Genomic DNA, 25,155 nt, shown 5'->3' on the forward strand with positions numbered 1-25,155 from the left:
GTGTGATTTTGGAACTGACTGGTCTGTTTTCAGACAGGTGACACAATATTAAAGTTGTGTTGCTGTGGTCATTGGCATGCATAGCAGGCACAGCGTGAGGTACTATACTACACTATAATGTGACACCCAATATTTAGGAATACGAAAGTATAGCCACAATGCTGAAATAGACCCAATACTGATTTCGGCATTGTGGCTATACTTTCGTATTCACTTTTGAAAGGGACCATTGTTTCTAATAACTCACTACTACCCTTGGTCCCCTTCGACCATAAGGGTCCCCTTGTTTGTTGTTAATATACCCAAAATTTAGGAGCGCATTAATCACCACTATTATTAGTTTAACTAAGCACCATGAATAAGGGGGTTGTGAGCTCCATTGCAAAGATACACACTTGTGATACTTACCAGATAGGTTGTATTTTTTTGTTCTTTCAGATAATTCCAAGAAGGCAAGTACACCACAATCGCTGCATGCAAATAATAGTTGTGCTTGCATGCATGATCTGCATCAATCACAGTTGTGTGTCATTGGGGGAACAATGTCACTATTCCACCCTGACGAATGCCCAGGACCTTCGTTAGGCCAGTAGGGCAGGGCACAAACATGTCGGTGTTTTAACAGCAGGGTCATAGGACCACAATATCCTAAATGCCCCTCATATATTTCTTTTCATCTTTCCCATTCTCCCCATCAGTAAAGGGATACCTTGGGGTTGGATGAGGAATTTTATCAAACTGTAAAAAAACCCCTAAACAACATTATTCAAAGAGCTCTCTGGAACATGGTCGAACCCACCCTGACCTTTAGGAATCAGGGTGAATCCGATGATGAAGCTTGCCGCTACTAGAGTGGGTGAGGGTTATATATATACATATATAAAGTTTTTTTTTCACTTTTTCCCATCACTCAGTGTGGTGGAGTTTAGGTGTAGCTTATTTTCCTATTTTCCCTCCACATAAGCACCACCCCCTCTAGTAAAGTGCTACTTCATTAGTTGATGTATACAACTGTTTGTTTGCCACTTAAATGAGGATTATACAAATAGTTTGTAAAGGTATAAACGAACCATGGCATCTCTTTCAGTATGAACATAGCCATGGAAATGCCTGGCCATTGGGAAAAGCAAAGCACCAGGTAAACCAGGTCTCTGATCTCTTGAAATCCAAATCTCACTTTGATTCTTTACACATCCAGGCCTCACCAACTTTTTTTTCTCTGCCTCTGGCACGTCATCCTGTAATGCTCATAACTCTTCCCAAGTGTTTACGGTACTCAGTAACATGTTTGAAACAGGGTCATTGTCAAATTTACATGGTTCCTATTTATTAAAAGTAAGGGACTCGAGAGCACATTATCCAGCCTTTTCTTCCGTACATTGGTTTCCTGCAGTTACGAAATCCCATTCACTCTTGTGTGCTGTAGGCTTATGTGTAGACCATACTTATGCCTTCATGCTGTTGGATATTAACACCCACAGCAATTACTGCTGTAAGGCATTCAGGAAGTGCCCCAGCCAATGGACTGAGTGTGGCATAAAAAGAAGCCACAGGCCATTTTGCTTCCATATTGGTCTGTATCAACACAGTGGACATGCTTCTTTCTCATAACCATTGAGGGTAAACTCCTTGTCATAACTGGGAATTCCTAGTGCTGGTATATGGCAGAGTTCCTCTCTAAGGTCTAGGTAGGCACTCAAACATTCTTCTCCCAGGATAGTGGATAAGACACATCATTGTGTGTTAGTCTCTATAGAGGACAAGTCACTAGGGAAAGGTTGGAGGTTCACTGTCAACAGCAGACCAACATTCCCATGAACATCCTGACTACTCAGTGGCATGGGGTGGGGGGTTCATTTTCAGGGTTGTAAAGATAAGTTCTTGGGATACTTTCATAGCTCCTTTCTTAGTGTGGTGTCCCAAATAGAGGACCCTCTTCTGGCAGTGTTCTTATTTTGTAGAAGACACCTTGTGTCCATTCTCTGCAAGGCCATTCAGCAAAGCAATTATGTCTTGCTTTCCTCCTTCTTGCGTTAATGATGCCACTAGTAGGTCATCAATGTATTGAACCAAAATTGAGTTGCAAGGCAACTGTAGGGTGTCCAGATTTTACATTAAAGAGTGAGGGGCTCTCTGTATATCCCCGTGGAACTCAACACCCATGGACGTCATTTGTAGGTAGTCAGGGGTCGCAGCTGTTAGCTTTAGCTTACTCCTTGCTACTCCTGGCACTTCCTTTGCGACCCCTGACCTCAGAGGAGCCAAATGTTTTGCCCCGTCTGAGGCCAGGGATCACAAAGGAAGCGCCAGGAGTAGCAGGGAGCAAGCTATAAGTCACAGCTGCGACCCTTGACTACCTCCAAATGACTTAGATGTCAACACCACATGAGGGTTTTTCTTAAAAATTGAAATGAGAGAAAAACATGATCACCTCATGCAAGGGAATGGAAAAGAATGCTTGACACAGATCAATGACTGAGAACCACTTGACATCATGTGCAATCTGAAATAGTATGATTTGGTAACACAGGACAATATGGGATTACAATTTGATTTACCTTTCTAAGGTCCTGTACTATCCTCCATTTCTTGTTTCGTTTTGCCAAACCCATTACAGGTTTCCTTTAAGAGGCCTTGCACTAGCATGGATTCGATTACAAGAATAATTCCTGCCACCGCATCCACTGTGAGGAGGTATTAGGGCAATCGAGGATACTCTGCATTAGGATTCTCTGTGATTCGTGATGTTTTGACATGTTTAGTGAATCCCATGTCTTTGCCTGTAAAGTCCAATAATTCCGCTTTCAACATACATATAAAATTGGGAGGTAAGTCTTCCTTGGTTAGGACTGGGAACAATCCAACTGCTGTTTCTTGTATGGCAAATAGCATGTGGGACACAGAGGAAATTGTGAAAACATTTCTGTCATTGTGATCTTATTCAATTGTTTGTCCCAAACATATGTGAAGTCTAACATTAGTGAAACCAAAGGAAATGATGGACGGAGTGTTGAACATTGCAAGCACTCACCCCCAGTCAACTGATCTGGGTTTAATCCACCACCATTCTTTAGCCCACTCTGCCACCCCAGTTCAGACATGGCCATATGCAAATCAGTCTGACCCTGTGCCTCATGGGAACAGTCCAGCCCGAACTGCCAAGCCATGTCTTCCCTGGACCGGAAACAAGCTTCCTAGGACCGGTTTCTGGCATTTCAGCCGTCTTCAGCCAGGCTTGCTTAAATCCAGTGGCAAAGTGAGCAAGGGACTCACGTCTGAGCATACCCTGCCAACTTATGGCGAACAAAGCAAAACCAAAGGAAATGATGGACGGAGTGTTGAACATTGCAAGCACTCACCCCCAGTCAACTGATCTGGGTTTGATCCACCACCATTCTTTAGCCCACTCTGCCACCCCAGTTCAGACATGGCCATATGCAAATCAGTCTGACCCTGTGCCTCATGGGAACAGTCCAGCCCGAACTGCCAAGCCATGTCTTCCCTGGACCGGAAACAAGCTTCCTAGGACCGGTTTCTGGCATTTCAGCCGTCTTCAGTCAGGCTTGCTTGAATCCAGTGGCAAAGTGAGCAAGGGACTCACGTCTGAGCATACCCTGCCAACTTATGGCGAACAAAGCAAAACCAAAGGAAATGATGGACGGAGTGTTGAACATTGCAAGCACTCACCCCCAGTCAACTGATCTGGGTTTAATCCACCACCATTCTTTAGCCCACTCTGCCACCCCAGTTCAGACATGGCCATATGCAAATCAGTCTGACCCTGTGCCTCATGGGAACAGTCCAGCCCGAACTGCCAAGCCATGTCTTCCCTGGACCGGAAACAAGCTTCCTAGGACCGGTTTCTGGCATTTCAGCCAGGCTTGCTTGAATCCAGTGGCAAAGTGAGCAAGGGACTCACGTCTGAGCATACCCTGCAAACTTATGGCGAACAAAGCAAAACCAAAGGAAATGATGGACGGAGTGTTGAACATTGCAAGCACTCACCCCCAGTCAACTGATCTGGGTTTAATCCACCACCATTCTTTAGCCCACTCTGCCACCCCAGTTCAGACATGGCCATATGAAAATCAGTCTGACCCTGTGCCTCATAGGAACAGTCCAGCCCAAACTGCCAAGCCATGTCTTCCCTGGACCGGAAACAAGCTTCCTAGGACCGGTTTCTGGCATTTCAGCCGTCTTCAGCCAGGCTTGCTTGAATCCAGTGGCAAAGTGAGCAAGGGACTCACGTCTGAGCATACCCTGCCAACTTATGGCGAACAAAGCAAAACCAAAGGAAATGATGGACGGAGTGTTGAACATTGCAAGCACTCACCCCCAGTCAACTGATCTGGGTTTGATCCACCACCATTCTTTAGCCCACTCTGCCACCCCAGTTCAGACATGGCCATATGCAAATCAGTCTGACCCTGTGCCTCATGGGAACAGTCCAGCCCGAACTGCCAAGCCATGTCTTCCCTGGACCGGAAACAAGCTTCCTAGGACCGGTTTCTGGCATTTCAGCCGTCTTCAGCCAGGCTTGCTTGAATCCAGTGGCAAAGTGAGCAAGGGACTCACGTCTGAGCATACCCTGCCAACTTATGGCGAACAAAGTAAAACCAAAGGAAATGATGGACAGAGTGTTGAACATTGCAAGCACTCACCCCCAGTCAACTGATCTGGGTTTAATCCACCACCATTCTTTAGCCCACTCTGCCACCCCAGTTCAGACATGGCCATATGCAAATCAGTCTGACCCTGTGCCTCATGGGAACAGTCCAGCCCGAACTGCCAAGCCATGTCTTCCCTGGACCGGAAACAAGCTTCCTAGGACCGGTTTCTGGCATTTCAGCCGTCTTCAGCCAGGCTTGCTTGAATCCAGTGGCAAAGTGAGCAAGGGACTCACGTCTGAGCATACCCTGCCAACTTATGGCGAACAAAGGAAAACCAAAGGAAATGATGGACGGAGTGTTGAACATTGCAAGCACTCACCCCCAGTCAACTGATCTGGGTTTAATCCACCACCATTCTTTAGCCCACTCTGCCACCCCAGTTCAGACATGGCCATATGCAAATCAGTCTGACCCTGTGCCTCATGGGAACAGTCCAGCCCGAACTGCCAAACCATGTCTTCCCTGGACCGGAAACAAGCTACCTAGGACCGGTTTCTGGCATTTCAGCCGTCTTCAGCCAGGCTTGCTTGAATCCAGTGGCAAAGTGAGCAAGGGACTCACGTCTGAGCATACCCTGCCAACTTATGGCGAACAAAGCAAAACCAAAGGAAATGATGGACGGAGTGTTGAACATTGCAAGCACTCACCCCCAGTCAACTGATCTGGGTTTAATCCACCACCATTCTTTAGCCCACTCTGCCACCCCAGTTCAGACATGGCCATATGCAAATCAGTCTGACCCTGTGCCTCATGGGAACAGTCCAGCCCGAACTGCCAAGCCATGTCTTCCCTGGACCGGAAACAAGCTTCCTAGGACCGGTTTCTGGCATTTCAGCCGTCTTCAGCCAGGCTTGCTTGAATCCAGTGGCAAAGTGAGCAAGGGACTCACGTCTGAGCATACCCTGCCAACTTATGGCGAACAAAGCAAAACCAAAGGAAATGATGGACGGAGTGTTGAACATTGCAAGCACTCACCCCCAGTCAACTGATCTGGGTTTAATCCACCACCATTCTTTAGCCCACTCTGCCACCCCAGTTCAGACATGGCCATATGCAAATCAGTCTGACCCTGTGCCTCATGGGAACAGTCCAGCCCGAACTGCCAAGCCATGTCTTCCCTGGACCGGAAACAAGCTTCCTAGGACCGGTTTCTGGCATTTCAGCCGTCTTCAGCCAGGCTTGCTTGAATCCAGTGGCAAAGTGAGCAAGGGACTCACGTCTGAGCATACCCTGCCAACTTATGGCGAACAAAGCGGTACAAAAGGGGGTGGTGATGGACAGAGCATCAGAACCAATCAAACACTCACACCCTGGCATTTCAGGGTATGCTCAGACGTGAGTCCCTTGCTCACTTTGCCACTGGATTCAAGCAAGCCTGGCTGAAGACGGCTGAAATGCCAGAAACCGGTCCTAGGAAGCTTGTTTCCGGTCCAGGGTAGGCATGGCTTGGCAGTTCGGGCTGGACTGTTCCCATGAGGCACAGGGTCAAACTGATTTGCATATGGCCATGTCAGAACTGGGGTGGCAGAGTGGGCTAAAGAACGATGATGGATTAAACCCAGATCAGTTGACTGGGGGTGAGTGCTTGCAATGTTCAACACTCCGTCCATCATTTCCTTTGGTTTTTGTCTAACATTAGTGGCCATATCATATTAAAGTATGTGCAGTCAGAAGGAGCCTCCTCACCCTCGTGAACTGGTACATTATCATTTTTCAACATAGCTCTTTTCTTAAAGCAACTCATGCAATATAAACACAGAACTAGTACATCCCAAATCGAAATAACTGGTAGTTTTCAGCAAATCGCAATGCAGTTCCTAATGACATAAACACCCAATCCCAGCCTGTCTCCACAGATCCAACCCATCACAGTGCAACACCAGTTTAAGTAGCGACAACTACCAGCATGCCACATAAGCTAAGCAACCAATCTCAGCGCTGCACCTAATGATGTTGCTCGCAGCAGGTACAAAGCGAATCTCATTTCACTCTTATCTGCTTCGCATAAACAAAGTAGCAAAAACACCACAATTCATGTCTGCCTACCTAAAGAAATAAAGACTTAACAATCTCTATCAGAAAAATAGGAAATATTACCATCCTGGCACTACCAAACACACAAAGAGTTCTCAACCGGTGAAACATCACTCAGACTAGTGAGGTCTATTTCTGAGCACGAAGGATCAACCGAACACACATTTCAGTTACTACAGTCTCACAAAAGAAATTTAATAAGACCATATCTTGGTGAGGCAGTTGTGCCTCACACTCCAACACCTCAACCTTAACAGACAGGTCAAATATCAGTTACATTCTTAAGGAAAGAAAGGGCTATTTGCTCTACTCCAGTTCCAAATACTACTCAATTCTTGAACAGGTACGTTCAGTGATTTAAACAAGCATTTGCCCAGGTGAAACCCTTAAAACCCCGTATAAAAATGTAATTACTGGAAGGATGCTTTTACCACACTCAAAATGCAAAGGATATTTCTAAATCAACAAGTTCTCTGACAGTTTCATGATATTTATTCAATGAAGTATTTTCGAGGGGCTGGCAACTTGGAGCAGATTCCACAGTACAAGTAGTGCATTGTAAGTTTAATAAGTTGGTATCACAAGTTCAGCCAATGCTTGTTTTGCCCTTTATTGGCCAGAAGCCTGGTGCTTTTTCAAGACTGTAATAATTAGACTAAGCAATAACAGTACAATAATAAACAACATATGTGAACATAAGGAGAGAAATACTAAGACAAACAGGAAGAAACAATGCATTAAAAATAAAAATAAGCCAATTCAAGTAGAAAATGACTTCTGAGCGCATAAGGTGACACAAACCACACTTGCTAATATAGATCATTTTGGTTCTAAACACATGTGCTAGTGAAGTATTCAACTCATTATTATCAGGTGGGAAAAGATCAGATGTGCAAAAACCCTTTAAAAAGAATATGGGATATTTTTGGAAGGTGTCAAACTGGTGACCCTTTTGTCATGCAGCTAACTTACTCTGGGAGGGGTTCTATATTGAAATAAAGGCATTGGGCCCTGTTAGACCTGGCACCTTGGCGTGAGTTTCCCTTCCACTTTTTGATGGTGTGCCTCGATTGTTTTGCTGGTGTTGTCCGCTCAGGGCACTGCGCCACGGCTAATCCGTGCCGCAGTGCAAGTGCTCCCTAGGTAAAGTGTACCTGTAATTGATGTCCATGATTGGTTTATTGGATTCACTGTCAGTCCCCAGTAAAGTGCACCAGGGGTGCCAGGGCTCGTGAATGCCAATGCCGCTGGTGGGCTTGCAGCGCTGGTTGCGCCACCCACAGAAGCGGCCTTGTAAAAGGTGTCTAGGGTCTGCCACCGCAGACCCTGTGCGCGGTCCGGGACCGTCGCGCTGACTGCGCAAGTGCCCCCACTTGCCAGTCCCTAAACCTTCCCTTACCTACATATTAGCCACCCCTCTGGTAGGCCCGAGGGCAGGGTGCATTGTAGGCATAAGGTAAGACATGCCCTGGTGTGTGTGGCATGTCTTAGTAGTGAATTACAGCCCTTTCCGTTCTTCACTATTGAAGGCTACCTGCTCTCCATAGGCCAGAATGGGCTGCCGGGATCCCGCCAACGCTGTGACCCCCGTGGACTCAGAGAGCATGGTAGAAGTGTCAAGTTTAGTATGCCTGAACTCAGAATAATAAAATACCTCTTGTAGTCAAGTTTATTTTAGTATCCTGGGTTTGTAAATACTACTTTTAGAAAGTTAGTATTTACTGACCTGACCATCTCAGTCCGCCTCTGCTGTGTGTATGTGTTCTGCCTAGCAACAGTAAGGAGCAGGGTTGGGGAATCCCCAGAGACAGGTTGGCTGCCAGGTGGTGGGTAGAGAGATTACACCTGGATGGGTGGGAGGAGTACACCTTGACTCTTGAATAGACCTGTGCTCTGCCACCACAAAGCCGGCGCCACCCCCTGTGGGGCGGCTGATGTCTCTGCCCTGCTGCTGAAAGGAAAGAGCAGAGTCACCATAACAAAGTGCTCCAGAACTGGACTGAGCCAGGCCTAGGCCCCCTGGCGCTAAAGAACAAAAGAATCATGGTATAAAAGTAGGAGCCTGGCTCCTAAGAAATCAGAATCCTGTTTACCACAAAGAACCTCTGCCCGACTAGAAGGAGAAGAAGACGCTGGAGGAGCTGGCCTGCTGCTTGCCTTGCTGAGAAAGGAGAGGAAGAGACTTACTGAGAAGACTTTGCTACTTTGTGCTTGAACATTCTCCAAGGGCTTGATCTGAGCTTGCCCCCTGAACTGAACCCCAGGAACAGTGGGTTCTCTGTGCTTTTGCTCGTCCTCCAATTCGAGCCGTGTGTGCATCCCGCTGGAAAGAGACTGCGCCCCTCATCGTCCCTCCTAGGGCCGTGACACTCAGAAGCTCGCCTGCCTCAAACCCGTGAGAGCCCCGCTCCGTCCCGAGCCGCTCTCTGTCCCCGGGCCAGGCCGCCTGCATCCCTGTCACCGCCTGCTACTGGAGCGCGCTGACCGCGCTATCACCCCTCCCGCCGGAAGCCGTCCGACGACTGTGATCTACGCCGGGTCATCCAGCTGCACTGACCGTGCCCTGCGACCCCGCTTCGCTATCCCCGGACATCTCAGGCCGCGCCGCCCCCGCTGTGGAGACCCTCCGGCACCGCCGTGCTAAAGGGTCGCTGGCCGCGCCTGCCTACGTGCCCACACCTGCTGATTGAGGACCCAAGAACACTTCCCAAACTGAGAGTCGCACCGACCTGTGCCGACTCTCCACATCACGAAAGAAGTTCCAGTATCGGGCTCGGGGCCCGCAACGCCTTATTTCCCCCGTTCGCAGGAACCGATCTCTGTGAGTACTGGAACTACAAGTAAAGAGACTACAAAGTATCCATTTGAAACTACGAACCCAGAACATTTGCCTGCTGTATAACCTGGCGGCCTAGCGAAAACGTTATTGGTCTTGTGATAAGTCTGCTGAGATATATATACCTTATTTTTACATAAAGAATCGTATTTTGATATATATCCAAGTCTGGTGTCCGTTTCTGGGGGGATTGATGTATTTACTGTGTGTACGATTGTAAGTGCTTAACCAACAACGCCTGAGGAATCGCCTTGGCTGCTCACGCCACGCACCTAGAGGGTGAGCAAGGGTCATTCGCGAGGGGTTATCCTGCGCCCTGACGTGGAGGAGAGGGTTCCTGCTTGACACAAGGGCAACCTTGCGCCAACCAGAGATCCCCGACTCTAACAGGCCCTATCCACAAAAGTAAACTGAGACGAAAGTCTAACTTTATGACTTTTAGTATTCACAAAGGGCATTTACTACTCGTAAATGCCCTTTTTGATTACCAAAAGTTGAGCTTTATGGCTGGGTTTAGCCATATTTTTAGCAAAATATAGCTGGGCTTGACCTAATGAAATCTTCTATATAATACAAATTTAGTTCCTTATGACATACATAGTTCGGGGAGGAAATTTGAGCCCCTAGAAGTTTCCTGCAAAATCTATTTTCCTCTCTTTGGATCCCACTGCAATTTATAAAGCCCCAGACTTCAACGCCATAAGTGGCGGTGGAGATACACTGCGATTTATAGATCTTCATTAAGGGTAAAACTACCTCTGCCTGTTTTGGTTGAGGAAGACTAAAAATAGAGTTAGTTGCTTTTAAAAACGTACTTCTGCTATGGACAGCATGCGCTGCCCAAGATCCAGTATCAGAAAATACTAAGCCCAAATAGGGAAAAGTGCGAGTGCGTAGTAGGCGTTCATGGCCTGAGGTTATTGAATTAATGCAGTGTTTTTTTGGGCCACAAGTCATTATAAAAGATTTATTAAAATTGGTGCAGAGCTCTAGGTCTGCTATGAAGAATACGAAACCCCCAACTAAAGTGCGCAGTGCATTCAGGGTGCGGCCCATGAGGACCGCATCATCCCTGTATAAGAGTGCGAGGAGTGCATTTCCATTAATTTTTGGTACGTCATTAGTGAGTTCTGACAGGGCATTATGTAATTCGTTTATGTAAAGAATAAATAGTAAAGGGGCCAGTACACATCCCTGTCTGACCCCTCTACCAATGGTGATGTCCCCTGAGACCTCCCCATCATTACTAATCCTTATCCGCGCATTCAAGTCCCTGTACAAATGTTCCAGAAAGTGAACCAAAGCCTCGTCCATCCCATAGTTTAAAAGGACCGACCACAAGCGTGATCTGCTGACAATATCGAACGCTGATGTAAGGTCCATAAAGGTCAAATAAATAGGTGACTTCTGTGCTATCGTGTACTTGCCAATAATAAGATTTAAATTAGGACACTTTTCGATTGTTCCCAGTTTGCTTCTAAAACCCAGCTGGCACCAATTTAAAATGTGTTCCTTTTCGGCCCATGTCCTAATTTTGTTAAACACGACCCTACCTAGGATTTTTTGGGTATTATCAATCAAAGAGATCGGTCTGTAACAGCTAGGATTAGATCGATCTCCTGTTTTAAAAATGGGCATGATAATGCTGTTGGACCAGGTACTTGGAATAAAGGTGTTTGTTAAGTTGTTAAAGACATTACATAAAAGGGGTGCCCAGAAATCCGGTTCATGTTTAATAAGATCGATAGAAAGCCCGGCCGGCCCTGGGGCTTTGTTGCCTACGCTTTGGTGTATGGCATCCTCAACTTCTGACACCGATATAAATACCCTAGTGACAGAAGGGCTGATTGACGTGTTCGCAGTCTCGGGCGGGGATGCGTAAATCCTAGCAAAATGTGCTTCCCATGAATCACTGGTTATGTTGCAGCTTATGGGAGTAAGAGGGAGGCCCAAGGATCTCATAGTTTTAACTGCTGCCCAGAAACCCTTTCCGTCTTAAAGTGTAGCGGCACAGGCAAGATTAACCCAGCGTTCTTTTAAAAGCTCATCTTTTCGTAGCCTGGTTGCTTCTTTATAACGAGATCGTAATGACCTAACAAGAGTTATATCCCTGGGTGTAGCCGCTAATGCTACACGCAGTTCTCTGCTTGCTCACGAGCAGATACTATTGACCCATCTAGGTTTCTCACTGGTGTTTAACGCTGGTCTAGAAATCATTTGTTTGATACCAGTGCATAGGCTACTAAATGCCTCAATAATCTCTGCGTTAGGATCACTAATTGTCAAACAGGTTTCGATGAGCAGTGGGTGTAATTTTATCATATTGCCAAATAGAGCTTTATTGTCAATGCCCTTCCAAATTACTCTTAGTTTGTCGGTTGAAACCACAGAATTATTTGTCCCTGGCTCTTTAACGAGGCTGGGTCTAGGAGAGAATCCGATTGTTGTTAAAATTGGATTATGGTCGCCCTGCGTGGTACACAAAACCTCTGCCTTTACTAAAAGGTCCTCCAATGAGGCCGATATAAAAATATAATCGATTGTAGAGAAACAGCCACGACCCCTGTAAGTGGGTATTAGGCAATTTTTATTTTTGTGTACGTCAGCTATTTGCATCACGTTAGTTAAATTGCAAATAGATAAGTGATCTAATAGTTCAATCCCTCTTTTACATGGAGGCTCAGAGGCCGAAGAAATAGGAGTTGGGCCGTTGTCCTTAGGAAGTCTAGCATTAAAATCACCGCCCAGACAAAATCCAGCCAATTTGTCATACACATTTTGATTTTGTAAATTAGCAATAAACTCAAACAAGTTAATAAAATTCATATTTGGTAGTGTAAAATCATTATTATAAAAATTAATAAAACAAATTGACACCCCTCGCGTGTAGATCATTGCTTGGAAGTTGTCATTATTTGTCACAAGAGACTTTATGCTCCCACCTGCTGAGATATTGATCCAGATTGAAAGTCCACCTGATGGGCGGCCTGCTTTAGGGCTAGGTACAATACTGACCCACTCTGTAGAATGTAGCTTAGAAGCTAGCCCTGCGACATTCCAACTAAGCACGTGTAGATTTCAATCAACCAGTTGAGGGGTAACAACAACGACAGGGTCTGGGGAGAGTCCGTTGATGACAGATGCAGTAGGTGATGAACAGGAAGACAGTCAATCCAGGCTTTCTAAGCTAGACGTAACAGAGAACCTGTTATTCATGGTGTTGGGGGGGATAACGAAATTGTGTAAGGCCGGGGTTGGTTTGTAGAAAAAACCTAAGGGCAACGACCAAATGAGGGTTGGGAAATTGTTATTAAGTTCCTGTACTGACAGTAACCTATTTACCAGTGAGGGTCGTCTAAGGTTAATGACAATGAAGTCCCCTTTGAAGTTCTTTTGTGAGGTTCCAACCCAGCCCACCCTGTGCACCATTAATATCTCACTGACATTTGTCACCCTTAGGCCTTTATGTTTAACTAACCAGTCGGCGCTTTTATTCCGGAGTTGGTCCTAGGTCTCGGTTTGGTTTTTCCTTAAGGGGGGAACGCCTGCTAAGACTAGGACATAAGGGCATGCTGCAGATGGTAAATTGAGAACATAACTCCTATACTCTAGGGACGGCCCCGTATCTTGATTGTCTGAGATAAAGGTGGCACTCGGGGTATTAAATTGCAAGGGGGCCAGAGTTGTGGGGTTGTTGGTTACGGAATGGTTATCTGAAGAGATGTTACAATGCAAACTATTGCTGCTGTTATTATTAAGCACTGTGAGTGTTAAGGGATTCTCACTGGGGATAGGTTTGGTGAATAAACTATTTTTTTGTTTGCCACACATTACACTAGCATTATTGGAAAGAGAGGGTATGGGATTCGCAGTTTGCTGTTGCATATTTGTGTTAGCTGCGCTAGAGGGCTTTGTGTTCTGAACCCCCCAGTTTTGCTTGTGACTTTGGGTATACTAATATGTGTATTTGATTTATTTATCAAAGTCTCCAGGCGATCTAAGCGTTTCAAAAGAGCATTAAAATTTGTATCCACCAAGCTTTTCATACGTTCATAAACTGAGTCCACTATGGTATCAATTGAAATGTCGCCAGGTCTAATACGAGTCATCGGGCTATTGTATGCTTAGTTTGTGTATGAATAGAGTGGGTTACGGCTTCTGATGAGGTCAAATCGACGGTGGTATCAATTGTGATATTGGTGCGCTCCGTGTTTACTGTGATCACCGGAGCAGCCGTGCCTTGTATCCATGAGCTCAGGGCTGTGCGTTGTGGTTTAGAGCGGGGTGGTTGTTTCCTCTTGGTACTGATAGGTTTCACCAAAGTTCTTTTTCTTTTAGCCCCTGTGATTTTAGGGTCTGGGGAGACATCTTTATTTGGGACAATGTCTTTTGTGTGTGTCCACGGTTAACTATCCATAAGGCCTACATTGACCTTGTTACCCTCATTGTTTGCCAACTCGTGACCGCCTGTCTGTGTTGGTGAGTGTCTGGTGGTGTTAACGATTGCATTAGGTGTCAGAGGATGGCCAGTGCAATCCTCCAGCTCCTCTCCTTCCATCAAGGCTGGTTGCGGTGCCAACATCCCAAAGATAGTCGCCTTTCTGTTAACTCGATCTCTGTTGAGACAATGCTGATTGCTTTTTCTAACATGCTGTCTATGGTAGCGGTAGAACGGGAGCCTGGTGTAGTGGTACATATCCCCATGTCACAGTATATGATTACCACTCACCTCACTCCAGCAACACAGCAACTCCAGCAGCGCCTCTCAGGGGGGTGGCCCAGCCCGGCCTCTTCCAGCCTCTGATGGGCGCAGACGGGCCCGCCCTTGGCCCAGGCTTTGCCCGGTTGCGGCCCAGGCATACCCACGCACGTCCTATGCTGCGGGAGCCCTGCAGGCCCTTTAAACGCCTCCTGGCGCTCTACAGCAACGTTGGTGGCGTGTGCGCCGCAGGGGCCTCTGGGAAAAGTAGTCAGGCGGTCCCCCGTAGTCCCCCAACACCGGGATGGCTTCAGTGGCTCTGGCGGCAGAAATGGGTAGGTGTTAGCGAGCTCCCTGCACTGTCTGTAATCTCTGAAAAGGAGGGGGGGTTATTAATTCTCGCAGGTGTTCACAATGGCGCTAGACCAAATTGCGTGATCAATATTTGTTCAACACAAAAATAAAAGCGGTGCTTCAGGTGGGGGGAAAATAGCCCCTTAAACCCCCAAAACAGGACCAGGGGGTCCAAAATAATTAGTAACAACAGATCCTAAGCACACGCAATAGAGTATAAAAAGTGATAAAACACTGTTCTTGAAGTCTACAAATGAAGACGCAATCCTTAACCGGTGTGGTTCGATTTTAATGAAGTATTCTTGTGCACAACCAGCCAGCCAACACCTGTTTCATCAGTGGGTAGTGACACCCTTGACTTCTTCAGGGCTTTCTGCCTCTCAACCGGTGATATTTCCGACCCGGTTGGTCATGCAACACACATTGTAAAATGTAATTCCAAGTCTCAGATCTAGAAAATATCTGGTCCGAGCTTCTATCATAAACGATTAACACCACATACGGCGCTTCGAATACGAGTGCCAAAAAGCCAAACACTGGACGGCCAAATACGCTGTCTTGTTAAATCAGTTTTTGAACCGTGGCGAGTACACCAACACGTCCCTAGTAACCTCGGGATCTCTGTCAACCGGATACACGTGTTGGCTGGCTGGTTGTCCACAAGAATACTTCATTAAAATCGATCATACCGGTTAAGGATTGCGTCTTCATTTGTGGACTTCAAGAACAGTGTTTTATCACTTTTTATACTCTATTGCGTGTGCATAGATCCTGTTGTTACTGTATGTAATCTGACAGTAGGCGGAGGGCGAGGGGAAAAGAGGAAAAGCAGGTAGCAAAGCTTGAACTTTCAATTACCGGAGATGAGGTCTTGTTAATCAGGCTCGTGATGACGCCGGATTCTTATCTACCTTACCATCACCATGAATCCTCTCAGGTCGCCAGAATCTTTCTATCTGCTAAATAGTGTAGATGGGAGACAATCAAATCTTAACACATAATCAATAAGTTGGATTTAAACTCTAAAAGGAGCACTGACTCCGAATCTCAATTTTAGGAATTTATTACAACCAAGAATAATTGCACATACAAACACCTCAATACAAGGTGAAGAAAATAAATTGGCACTAATACAAAGGAAATCCTACGCAGAAGCCTCATCTGACTCAGAATAAGAAGGAAAATCCATTCCAGTAGCATCAGAAATGCGATAATTACTCCAGTCTCCACATTAGAAGTCATTGGCTTGAAAGGAAAAACGGTTTGTCTATCACTACTCTATCGCTAAGGTGACATCACTACTTAGCATTTTCCCTCCCAGGCAAGAGAGTAAAAGGTGTCAGAAGTGAAGACTTCCTTAGAAGTGCACTCAATTAGTCAGAGCTCGCTCTAAGATGCTCCTTCTAGCTTCCCATCTCAGCCTCAACTGCTCAGCCCACGGGGCACTGTCCCTAATACAAAATCCCAAAAACATAGAACACGCCCACCGGCACACTTCTTCAGCCAGGTCTTCTTCCAGTACTTTTCCAGTGGAACTTGTATCCCATCCAACGACGGTTAGCTTGCCCTTGGATCCCAGGCACCATCTCTGCCGAAAGTATCATCCCTAAATTCCGGTGTACTTCCATGTTGGCTTCTCGTACCATCCTAACTCCTAAAACAAAGGGTTAGTCTCTCTAACAAGCTAAGTGTCCTTGCACCTGCAACAGAAACATGAGAACGAGAAACTTTCCCCTTCTCCAAGATTTTCAGCCTGAAACCTCAAAGCCTTACCAAGGGAAATCATTTCCGGCCTAGAGCATTTAGCTAACATAAGAAATGAACAGGCCTTTCTCTTTAAACGTATATGTGATCAGGCCTTTACACAGTTTAAACACACACTTCTAGAATTCACACTATAAGCCTTGATTTTCATTACACTTCATATATGAGTAAGCAAACTACCCGTGCAGACTTTAATATGGTGCACGTTTAAACCTAATGCATCATTTTACATGAAAACCAATCATTATGCATTAACTAAAACATTGCAGTGAACTACGACATTGCTCTTCATGAAAGGCATGGTTACATGTCTGATCATACTATTATAAGCAGATTTGCGCGGTACAGTACTAAGTCACACATTGATACAATTTCGATTAATATGTGGGTGCGGACTAACAGTGAATATGATGCACCCCTACAAATTTCAGAATAACGTGGCGCTCTATCAGTTCCCCCCTTTGATGACAAATGTCATCACACCATTTCACAACATCCCTTGGAGAAAGAACTGACCTAAACAGTAGTTGTCGCCATCCTCCCCCGTTGGAGTCTGTCTCTATTCTTAAGGTTCTGATATTGACTGTCCTGCAGTCTGGCCATTCTCATTTCACTCGCTCTGAGAGCTCTCTCGACTCTGTTTCCTCTGTACCACTTATAAGCTCTGATGAATCCCCACAAGCAAACTACACAAGCCACCACAATGATGAGGGGTTTCAGCACAAAGCCAAGGAACCCTTTCCCCAAATTGGCAAACCAACTTCCCACGCGACCAAATCCTTTACCGATCTTCTCCCACACACCCTCTTCGGTCAGATCCTCTATCTCATGATGGATCGTGGTAATGTTGTCTATATATTTCTCCAGATCCTTGCTGTTATCTGGAATATACGTACAACAATCCTGAGCTTTCAATAATTTACAGACTCCGCCCTCTTTTGCTAATAACACATCTAAAGCAAGGCAGTTCTGCAAAACCATCGTCCTTATCGATAACATCTCTCCATCCACAAGTATCAATGACTTCGCTGTATTCATTGACAACTCATCAACCACAGTCGCCAATCTTCTGATCTTCACATCATTCAAGACCACACCCAAATTGATGGAGAATGGAGAATATCTGCATTGTCAGCTTTCCGTCCATCATTTGTTAGTTGTAACGCTTCTCGCCCTAAGTGGGATGGGTATTCCCAGACGTGGGACCCGTGCTCACTACGCCACTGGAGTCAAGCTATCCTGGCTGATGACGGCTGATAGCCAGAAACCGGTCCTAGGATGCTTGATTCCGGTCCAGGGAAGACATGGCTTGGCAGTTCGGGCTGGACTGTTCCCATGAGGCACAGGGTCAAGACTGATTTGCATATGGCCATGTCTAAACTGGGGTGGTGTAGTGGGCAAAAGAACGATGGATTTAACCCAGATCTCTTGACTGGGGGAGAATGTCTGCATTGTCAGCTTTCCGTCCATCATTTGTTTGTTGTAACGCTTTCCGCCCTAAGTGGGATGGGTATTCCCAGACGTGGGACCCGTGCTCACTACGCCACTGGAGTCAAGATATCCTGGCTGATGACGGCTGATAGCCAGAAACCGGTCCTAAGATGCTTGATTCCGGTCCAGGGAAGACATGGCTTGGCAGTTCGGGCTGGACTGTTCCCATGAGGCACAGGGTCAAGACTGAATTGCATATGGCCATGTCTAAACTGGGGTGGTGTAGTGGGCAAAAGAACAATGGATATAAACCAGATCTCTTGACTGGGGGAGAAGGTCTGCATTGTCAGCTTTCCGTCCATCATTTGTTCGTTGTAACGCTTTTCGCCCTAAGTGGGATGGGTATTCCCAGACGTGGGACCCGTGCTCACTACGCCACTGGAGTCAAGCTATCCTGGCTGATGACGGCTGATAGCCAGAAACCGGTCCTAGGATGCTTGATTCCGGTCCAGGGAAGACATGGCTTGGCAGTTCGGGCTGGACTGTTCCCATGAGGCACAGGGTCAAGACTGATTTGCATATGGCCATGTCTAAACTGGGGCGGTGTAGTGGGCAAAAGAACGATGGATTTAACCCAGATCTCTTGACTGGGGGAGAATGTCTGCATTGTCAGCTTTCCGTCCATCATTTGTTTGTTGTAACGCTTTTCGCCCTAAGTGGGATGGGTATTCCCAGACGTGGGACCCGTGCTCACTATGCCACTGGAGTCAAGCTATCCTGGCTGATGACGGCTGATAGCCAGAAACCGGTCCTAGGATGCTTGATTCCGGTCCAGGGAAGACATGGCTTGGCAGTTCGGGCTGGACTGTTCCCATGAGGCACAGGATCAAGACTGATTTGCATATGGCCATGTCTAAACTGGGGTGGTGTAGTGGGCAAAAGAACGATGGATTTAACCCAGATCTCTTGACTGGGGGATAATGTCTGCATTGTCAGCTTTCCGTCCATCATTTGTTTGTTGTAACGCTTTTCACCCTAAGTGGGATGGGTATTCCCAGACGTGGGACCCGTGCTCACTATGCCACTGGAGTCAAGCTATCCTGGCTGATGACGGCTGATAGCCAGAAACCGGTCCTAGGATGCTTGATTCCGGTCCAGGGAAGACATGGCTTGGCAGTTCGGGCTGGACTGTTCCCATGAGGCACAGGGTCAAGACTGATTTGCATATGGCCATGTCTAAACTGGGGTGGTGTAGTGGGCAAAAGAACGATGGATTTAACCCAGATCTCTTGACTGGGGGAGAATGTCTGCATTGTCAGCTTTCCGTCCATCATTTGTTTGTTGTAACGCTTTTCGCCCAAAGTGGGATGGGTATTCCCAGACGTGGGACCCGTGCTCACTACGCCACTGGAGTCAAGCTATCCTGGCTGATGACGGCTGATAGCCAGAAACCGGTCCTAGGATGCTTGATTCCGGTCCAGGGAAGACATGGCTTGGCAGTTCGGGCTGGACTGTTCCCATGAGGCACAGGGTCAAGACTGATTTGCATATGGCCATGTCTAAACTGGGGTGGTGTAGTGGGCAAAAGAACGATGGATTTAACCCAGATCTCTTGACTGGGGGAGAATGTCTGCATTGTCAGCTTTCCGTCCATTATTTGTTTGTTGTAACGTTAATTAGAGCAGTAGCAGGTATCGCTGGTAATCGCATTGCCCTCCCCATCAGGATCTCGTGAGGTGATAACCCCATTCTCCTATCTGGAACACTCTGAAGGCTCATGAGAACCAAGGGCAGTGCATCAGGCCATTTCAGAGATGTCGAAGTGCACACTTTTGCCATCCGTGCTTTCAAAGTTCCATTAACCTGCTCCACAATCCCAGAAGCCTCTGGTCGGTAGCTGCAATGTAACCTCTGATCCACATTCAAGGCAGCACAGAGCAATTTCATGATCTCACTGTGGAAGTGCGTCCGTCTGTCCGACTCCAAAGAGGTTGGAAAACCGAACCTTGGGATGAGCTCCCTCAACAATAGCTTAGCTACAGTGAGTTTGTCACATCTACGTGTTGGGTAAGCCTCCACCCACCTTGAAAACACACATACCGCAACTAAAATGTACCTCAGCCCATTGCACTTTGACATCTCAATGAAATCCAACTGCATTCTATTGAAAGGCCCTCCTGACCTCCCAATGTGACTCAAAGTTACGGCAGTCTTCTTTCCTGCATTCATCTGTTGACACGTGACACACCTCTGACATACAGCTTCAGCAACCGCACAAAACTTTGGATTGTACCACGTCTGTATAAACACTCACACCATTGCATCCCTGCCAAGATGTACTGCACCATGTATCAATTTTGCCATTGGGCTCAACAGACATTCCAGCAACACAGCTCGACCATCATTCGAGACCCACACATCCACATCTCCTTTCTCACATCCTGATCTTATCCAGCCATCTCGTTCTTGGTCGGTAACCTCATCCTGCAATCGTTTTAGTTCCTCCCAAGTGTCTGCCATGGCTACCATCATGCTGAGCTCGGTTCTTTCTTGGCTTTCTCCAGTGTACCCTCCTGTAAATATGCATCCTTGTTCTGCACAAAAACGGGCAACCTCATCTGCATAGTTATTACCCAATGAAACAAAATCAATCCCTCTACTATGAGCAGAACATTTGACAACCGCAATTTCCTTGGGACACTGTAATGCTTCCAACAATTGTCTCACATATTCCCCATTTCTGATGTGCGAACCTGAAGATGTCATGAAACCTCTCTGTGACCATAGCTGTCCGAAGTCATGAACCACACCAAACCCACACTGACTGTCAGTGTAGATGGTTATCTGAATCTGAGCAGCAGCCAAACAGGCACAGGTCAAAACAATGATTTCAGCTACTTGTGCGGAGTGTACTCCTTCTAAACAAGCAGCTTCAGCAAATACAGTGATGGTACATACAGCAAACGCTGCTCTTCATCGACCAACACTGTCCCTCAAACATGAACCGTCCACAAAGAAAGTTTCATTAGGATCAGGGAGCGGTTCATCAACAATGTCAGGTCTCGGTTTGGTGCATAGTTCAGTCACATCGAGACAGTCATGGTCCTCACAATCTTCATCATCTGCATTTGGAATGGGCATCAATGTTGCCGGATTCAAACAGAACACCTCTTCAACATCACATTTTCTGCGGCAAGTATAACTTGCTCATAGCGTGTTAATCGGTGATTTATGAGGTGCTGTGTTTTGGTCCTTGTCATCAACAGTTCAACAGAGTGTGGCACATAAACTGTAAGTGGATGTCCCATGACAATACTCTCACGCCTTTTAAAACTGACACCTGTTGCAGGAATGGATTTGAGACATCCAGGCAACGCAGAAGCTACTGGATCTAAAGTAGCTGAAAAGTAGGCAACTGGTCTACGGACACCTCCATGATTCTGAGTCAAAACTGACAATGCGCAACCTTCTCTCTCGCAACAAAACAACGAGAAAGCCTTGTTGTAATCAGGCATTCCCAAAGCTGGAGCGTGACACATAGTGCCTCTCACCCTTAAAAAGGACATTAAACAGTTGTTGTCCCATGGTACCGGATCACTCACATCCTTGTGCACCAGGGGTGCCAGGGCTCGTGAATGCCAATGCCGCTGGTGGGCATGCAGCGCTGGTTGCGCCACCCACAGAAGCGGCCTTGTAAAAGGTGTCTAGGGTCTGCCACCGCAGACCCTGTGCGCGGTCCGGGACCGTCGCGCTGACTGCGCAAGTGCCCCCACTTGCCAGTCCCTAAACCTTCCCTTACCTACATATTAGCCACCCCTCTGGTAGGCCCGAGGGCAGGGTGCATTGTAGGCATAAGGTAAGACATGCCCTGGTGTGTGTGGCATGTCTTAGTAGTGAATTACAGCCCTTTCCGTTCTTCACTATTGAAGGCTACCTGCTCTCCATAGGCCAGAATGGGCTGCCGGGATCCCGCCAACGCTGTGACCCCCGTGGACTCAGAGAGCATGGTAGAAGTGTCAAGTTTAGTATGCCTGAACTCAGAATAATAAAATACCTCTTGTAGTCAAGTTTATTTTAGTATCCTGGGTTTGTAAATACTACTTTTAGAAAGTTAGTATTTACTGACCTGACCATCTCAGTCCGCCTCTGCTGTGTGTATGTGTTCTGCCTAGCAACAGTAAGGAGCAGGGTTGGGGAATCCCCAGAGACAGGTTGGCTGCCAGGTGGTGGGTAGAGAGATTACACCTGGATGGGTGGGAGGAGTACACCTTGACTCTTGAATAGACCTGTGCTCTGCCACCACAAAGCCGGCGCCACCCCCTGTGGGGCGGCTGATGTCTCTGCCCTGCTGCTGAAAGGAAAGAGCAGAGTCACCATAACAAAGTGCTCCAGAACTGGACTGAGCCAGGCCTAGGCCCCCTGGCGCTAAAGAACAAAAGAATCATGGTATAAAAGTAGGAGCCTGGCTCCTAAGAAATCAGAATCCTGTTTACCACAAAGAACCTCTGCCCGACTAGAAGGAGAAGAAGACGCTGGAGGAGCTGGCCTGCTGCTTGCCTTGCTGAGAAAGGAGAGGAAGAGACTTACTGAGAAGACTTTGCTACTTTGTGCTTGAACATTCTCCAAGGGCTTGATCTGAGCTTGCCCCCTGAACTGAACCCCAGGAACAGTGGGTTCTCTGTGCTTTTGCTCGTCCTCCAATTCGAGCCGTGTGTGCATCCCGCTGGAAAGAGACTGCGCCCCTCATCGTCCCTCCTAGGGCCGTGACACTCAGAAGCTCGCCTGCCTCAAACCCGTGAGAGCCCCGCTCCGTCCCGAGCCGCTCTCTGTCCCCGGGCCAGGCCGCCTGCATCCCTGTCACCGCCTGCTACTGGAGCGCGCTGACCGCGCTATCACCCCTCCCGCCGGAAGCCGTCCGACGACTGTGATCTACGCCGGGTCATCCAGCTGCACTGACCGTGCCCTGCGACCCCGCTTCGCTATCCCCGGACATCTCAGGCCGCGCCGCCCCCGCTGTGGAGACCCTCCGGCACCGCCGTGCTAAAGGGTCGCTGGCCGCGCCTGCCTACGTGCCCACACCTGCTGATTGAGGACCCAAGAACACTTCCCAAACTGAGAGTCGCACCGACCTGTGCCGACTCTCCACATCACGAAAGAAGTTCCAGTATCGGGCTCGGGGCCCGCAACGCCTTATTTCCCCCGTTCGCAGGAACCGATCTCTGTGAGTACTGGAACTACAAGTAAAGAGACTACAAAGTATCCATTTGAAACTGCGAACCCAGAACATTTGCCTGCTGTATAACCTGGCGGCCTAGCGAAAACGTTATTGGTCTTGTGATAAGTCTGCTGAGATATATATACCTTATTTTTACATAAAGAATCGTATTTTGATATATATCCAAGTCTGGTGTCCGTTTCTGGGGGGATTGATGTATTTACTGTGTGTACGATTGTAAGTGCTTAACCAACAACGCCTGAGGAATCGCCTTGGCTGCTCACGCCACGCACCTAGAGGGTGAGCAAGGGTCATTCGCGAGGGGTTATCCTGCGCCCTGACGTGGAGGAGAGGGTTCCTGCTTGACACAAGTGCAACCTTGCGCCAACCAGAGATCCCCGACTCTAACAGGCCCTATCCACAAAAGTAAACTGAGACGAAAGTCTAACTTTATGACTTTTAGTATTCACAAAGGGCATTTACTACTCGTAAATGCCCTTTTTGATTACCAAAAGTTGAGCTTTATGGCTGGGTTTAGCCATATTTTTAGCAAAATATAGCTGGGCTTGACCTAATGAAATCTTCTATATAATACAAATTTAGTTCCTTATGACATACATAGTTCGGGGAGGAAATTTGAGCCCCTAGAAGTTTCCTGCAAAATCTATTTTCCTCTCTTTGGATCCCACTGCAATTTATAAAGCCCCAGACTTCAACGCCATAAGTGGCGGTGGAGATACACTGCGATTTATAGATCTTCATTAAGGGTAAAACTACCTCTGCCTGTTTTGGTTGAGGAAGACTAAAAATAGAGTTAGTTGCTTTTAAAAACGTACTTCTGCTATGGACAGCATGCGCTGCCCAAGATCCAGTATCAGAAAATACTAAGCCCAAATAGGGAAAAGTGCGAGTGCGTAGTAGGCGTTCATGGCCTGAGGTTATTGAATTAATGCAGTGTTTTTTTGGGCCACAAGTCATTATAAAAGATTTATTAAAATTGGTGCAGAGCTCTAGGTCTGCTATGAAGAATACGAAACCCCCAACTAAAGTGCGCAGTGCATTCAGGGTGCGGCCCATGAGGACCGCATCATCCCTGTATAAGAGTGCGGGGAGTGCATTTCCATTAATTTTTGGTACGTCATTAGTGAGTTCTGACAGGGCATTATGTAATTCGTTTATGTAAAGAATAAATAGTAAAGGGGCCAGTACACATCCCTGTCTGACCCCTCTACCAATGGTGATGTCCCCTGAGACCTCCCCATCATTACTAATCCTTATCCGCGCATTCAAGTCCCTGTACAAATGTTCCAGAAAGTGAACCAAAGCCTCGTCCATCCCATAGTTTAAAAGGACCGACCACAAGCGTGATCTGCTGACAATATCGAACGCTGATGTAAGGTCCATAAAGGTCAAATAAATAGGTGACTTCTGTGCTATCGTGTACTTGCCAATAATAAGATTTAAATTAGGACACTTTTCGATTGTTCCCAGTTTGCTTCTAAAACCCAGCTGGCACCAATTTAAAATGTGTTCCTTTTCGGCCCATGTCCTAATTTTGTTAAACACGACCCTACCTAGGATTTTTTGGGTATTATCAATCAAAGAGATCGGTCTGTAACAGCTAGGATTAGATCGATCTCCTGTTTTAAAAATGGGCATGATAATGCTGTTGGACCAGGTACTTGGAATAAAGGTGTTTGTTAAGTTGTTAAAGACATTACATAAAAGGGGTGCCCAGAAATCCGGTTCATGTTTAATAAGATCGATAGAAAGCCCGGCCGGCCCTGGGGCTTTGTTGCCTACGCTTTGGTGTATGGCATCCTCAACTTCTGACACCGATATAAATACCCTAGTGACAGAAGGGCTGATTGACGTGTTCGCAGTCTCGGGCGGGGATGCGTAAATCCTAGCAAAATGTGCTTCCCATGAATCACTGGTTATGTTGCAGCTTATGGGAGTAAGAGGGAGGCCCAAGGATCTCATAGTTTTAACTGCTGCCCAGAAACCCTTTCCGTCTTAAAGTGTAGCGGCACAGGCAAGATTAACCCAGCGTTCTTTTAAAAGCTCATCTTTTCGTAGCCTGGTTGCTTCTTTATAACGAGATCGTAATGACCTAACAAGAGTTATATCCCTGGGTGTAGCCGCTAATGCT

Source organism: Triturus cristatus, chromosome 3_2 (genome assembly GCF_964204655.1).
Source record: "Triturus cristatus chromosome 3_2, aTriCri1.1, whole genome shotgun sequence".
In the NCBI taxonomy this organism is placed as follows: domain Eukaryota; kingdom Metazoa; phylum Chordata; class Amphibia; order Caudata; family Salamandridae; genus Triturus; species Triturus cristatus.